This window comes from Mus caroli, chromosome 14 (genome assembly GCF_900094665.2).
Source record: "Mus caroli chromosome 14, CAROLI_EIJ_v1.1, whole genome shotgun sequence".
NCBI lineage: Eukaryota > Metazoa > Chordata > Mammalia > Rodentia > Muridae > Mus > Mus caroli.
The window spans coordinates 91372368-91377066 of NC_034583.1; positions in this window are offsets into that span (position 1 = coordinate 91372368).

The following is a 4699-nucleotide window of genomic DNA, read 5'->3' on the forward strand; positions in this document are numbered from 1 at the left end:
CAGATCTGATTCAGAGCATGAGAGGGAGCCAGATGACTAGAACAGATGGCCAGAGTTAGCTTGAGGCTAAGCAGAGCAATTCAGTTAGAAGCCGAAAGAAGCTAGTTTGAATCAATCAGTTTGGAGAGGAGTTTGGGCGAGAACAGCTGAGTTGCACCAGCCAAGCAGAGTTCAGAAAGATAGAAAGTGTGAGCTTATTTAGCAGTAAGCCTCTGAGACAACAATTTTATCTAGTGAATAAAAAAATACATTTACATGTTTTAATCTGATTTTCATTATAATTATCTTTAAATTATAGTCTAAAACCAAAACTGAATAAACTTGGTCACTTCCACCTACACTTCCCTTCAGAGACAATTAATAATGGATGACCTGACCCTTGATGAGACACTGTGTGATATTAGATCCTTAACTACTTGCTTCTGTATGTATCATCTGCCCATCCACTGGGGCAAAATATCTACTGATCTTTTTTATTTTAAAAAGAAGAAAGATTGGCTTCAGCTCATGATTTCAGGGGTTTTGGTGCAAGGTCTCCTGGTGTTTTCATCTTAGGTCTCAAGTGAGTCGTAATGTCAAAGGTTCGGTAGTATGGACGGGGCTCTGGACCTCATAGTATCTGGAAAGATGAGAAGATAACAAAGAGTCAAATGAAACCTTGATGGTGTAGCCTAATGAGCTGCTTCCTACACCTAGGATCCAGTGTCTAAACACTGAAACAGCTTCTCACAGTGCCACAGGCTCCACACAAGTCTTTAACACAGCACTTATAGGGATGCTTCAAGACTGTGTCACAATACTAAGGCAACAAGCCATACAAGTCCTACACAATCAGGCTCAATGTGACTTCCACAATTCTTCAGAAATGGAGGGCCAGTGTATAAAGAGCAAAATTATTTGTCATGTCTTCAAAAAGTGAGATATGTTGCTCTTAAAATAGGAAAAGCATATTAAAATCGAAAATAAGCTATCTTCGGAATAAAGATAAAACCAAAGAATGAAAAAAGACTGAATCCAGCTGTACAAGCACTTTTCATGCACAGAATCAAAGACTTGTTATCAGAAAAAAAATGGCAACAGGGCTATCAACTATCAACTTCACAGAATATTAATAACTGCCAGCCATGTCTGCTACATTAGATTTTATACCTGTATTATCATCACTGACCTTGACCATACCTGTTAGGGATTTTTATTCTTCTCGCACTATAGGCTAGCATTTAAATAGCAGGACAAGACTGGGTGGGTTGAGGTTTAAAACCAGGACTCATTCCAGAGCTCCTGACTTTTCCATGGGATCCCTCAGATGTTTTCACTGAGAATTTCTCCATATCCAAAATTGGGAGCATTTTTGTCAGGCTTTTATTGCTGTGACAAAACACCATGACCCAACTAACTTGAGGAGAGAAAGGTTTATTTGGTTTATACTTCCACATCACTGTTCATAATAGAAGGAAGTCAGGACAGAAAGTCAAACAGGTCAGAAACCTGGAAGCAAAAGCTGATGCAGGAGCTATGGAGGAGTTCAGCTTAGTGGTTTACTCCTCATGGCTCGCTCAGTCTGCTTTCTTGTAGAACCCAAGACCACCAGTCAAGGGATGGCACCACACACAATGGACTTGGTGGGCCCTTCATTAATAAATAATTAGCAAAATACCCTAATTGTCTGCCTGTAGCCCAATCATATGGAGATATTTTTATAATTGATATTCTCTCCGCTCCCTTCTGGATCATGTTAGCTAGTGTTGAAATAAAACCACCCAGTACAGGAAGCATCTCAACAAACGTGTTCCATTCACGAGGATGAGAATCCTAACATGCAATTTAGTTGAGAACCAGTTTTTGTTGTGCTGTTGGCAGCACCTGCATAAAAAGCACCCAAGGGTTAGCTTCTTATCTGGGCGTTCTATGCACTGCATCACTTCCGTTCCATCCTATATTCCCACCCAAATTCTACCACAAATAATCATTTCCATTGGTGGAAATGAGGCTTAGAAAACATGTAATTTGTGAAAGATCATACAGTGAATGAATGAAGGATGGGTCTGGCTCTCCTTCCAGTGCTCAGGCCTTAGAGTATCACATCCTGAAATAAATAGTGGAGAGTCTGGAGAAGACTTCCACATGTAGCCCTACCTTCTAGAACAGGAAGTGTCATTGAACCAATACCACTCATGATGCCTAGAACTGTAGCCACTTAACATTATTTTTTTTGAGTCAGAAACTCAAAGCATTCAAGGTATGCATCAATTAATTTAATTCATTCAATTAAAAGTAAGAATCCTGGAAGAATCCACTTTAATCCCCATTTTCGGGTGAGAAGATTGAAGAATAAGTGATACATAAATGTTTAAAGGAAAGAAGGCATTAGGATGCTTTTAAAAACATAAGAGTTAGCCTCTTTGAACATACTTCTTTGGGGATACAGCTCAGCTGAGAGCAAATATACTCTACAAACAAGGTTCCATGGCTGCAATGTTCCATTATATGTGGACAATGATTTATTTTCAATAATTCCAGCTTTAAAATCTCTTTTGCCTCATTAATCACTTTTCTGTATCATTTAGTGTCACCAAAATGCAATGGCTTTTCTCGGCACATTGGCACATCTGCATCTGGGGTTGTTGAGTTTGTTCATATGGTACAGTGAGCAACCACAAAAATAATCATCCTGTAAGTAAAGTTTCAAAAAGTCTGCTGGAATGCCATTTATCTATCTATCTATCTATCTATCTATCTATCTATCTATCTATCTATCTATCATCTATCTGTTATTAGCTTTGGTAACAGAAGAAGCATTCTAGAAATGAGAGACAAGCACCATGGACAAAATGCATGGATATCAGGGAGGTAGAACCCAGCCAGGGACAAGCTTGGATCCTCAGCGAGTCAGGAGCATGTGAGACCAGGGAATGTCTGCAAGGCAATGGTTAATTCCCCTGTACTGACTGTATCTTGAACATTAGTGAGGTGCAGCTCCAAGTCAGAACTCGTGGGAGACTTGGGAGTAGAAGCTGAAGCCCAGTCACATGTTTCACAGTTGGACTCCAGCAAAGCTTTGTGTGGCTTTCTTCAGGCATAGTCATTTAAACGATGTGTTGGATGGGATGCTTCAAGTTCTGGTTGTAAGCTTCTTCCAGAAGCTAATGTAGAAATGGATTTTATCTGCTTTTTCGTCCCTTAATTTTTATTCCTGTAGTGTCACTTGCAATGATGTGATTTGCAATGATGGTTTTATCGTCTCTGCTTTCCCAAACCTTACAACCTCCTAGTCTTTTTTTTTTTTTTAAGATTTTCTTATTAGATATTTTCTTTATTTACATTTCAAATGTTATTTCCTTTCCTAGTTTCCCCTCCAAAAAACCCTATCCCTCTCCCACCGTCATCAACCCACCTACTCCTGCTTCCTGACCCTGGCATTCACAGGACCAAGGGCCTCTCCTCCCATTAATGACCAACTAGGCCATCCTCTGCTATGTATGGAGCTGGAGCCATGAGTCCCACCATGTGTTTTCTTTGGTTGGTGGTTTAGTCCCAGGGAGCTCTGTGGGTACTGGTTATTTCATATTGTTGTTCCTCCTAAGGGGCTGCAAACCCCTTCAGTTCCTTGAGTACTTTCTCTAGTTCCTTCATTGGGGTCCCCGTGCTCCATCCAATGGATAGCTGACACAATGGAGTACTACACAGCTATTAAAAACAATGAATTTATTAAATTCTTAGACAAATGGATGCATCTGGAGGATATCAACCTGAGTGAGGTAACCCAATCACAAAAAAAAAAAAAAAAAAACCCACACATGATATGCACTCACTGATAAGTGGATATTAGCCTAGAAGCTCAGAATACCCAAGATACAATTTAAAAAACTCATGAAACTCAAGAAGAAGGAAGACCAAAGTGTGGATACTTCAATCCTTCTTAGAAGGGGGAACAAAATACCCATGGAAGGAGTTACAGAGACAAAGTGTGAAGCAGAGAGTAAAGGAATGACCAGCCAGAGACTGCCCTACCTGGAGATCCATCCCATAAATAACCACCAAAACCAGACGCTATTGTAGATGCCAACAAGAGCTTGCTGACAGGAGCCTGATAGAGCTGTCTCCTGAGAGGCTCTGCCAGTGTCTGACAAATACAACCTCCTATTCTTAACTTTGAACTTTCAGGGCAGTGCAGGTTCATACTGCAGTATTCCAAACTCTTGGGACAAAATATGTTTTGGAAGTTTAAAATGTTTCCACCTTAAAAGCATAATAGATCTTTATGTGGAGTGTGGGAGGTCAGGCTAGAAGATATTTTTGAAGATCAGTAAATCTTGAATTAAAAAGTTCTCGGACTGGTATAGCCCCCACTTCCGGAGAGATATACACAGAGATACAACCAGGGCCTTTAAGTGTTACTCCTAGGAAGAAGTGGTTTCTCCCGGATCCTGGTGAGGACAGACACTCCAAAACAGATTCACTGCTTTGTAATATCCTAATATGAAGAAATTGGTCCCTGCTTTGACAGTACCCTCCGCAGCTGATTGGATTTTGTCTTATGCCCACTTCTGGAACATAGAAGTCATGAGTGGAGGTTGCTCCCTGACAGGTGTCTTCTATGCACTGTGCCTGGGCTCTCCTCTAATCTTCCCCTCCCCTCTCCTTCCTCCCCTCTTGTTCTTTTGTCCTCCTCCTTTTGCCTCCTCTCCTCTCCTCTCTC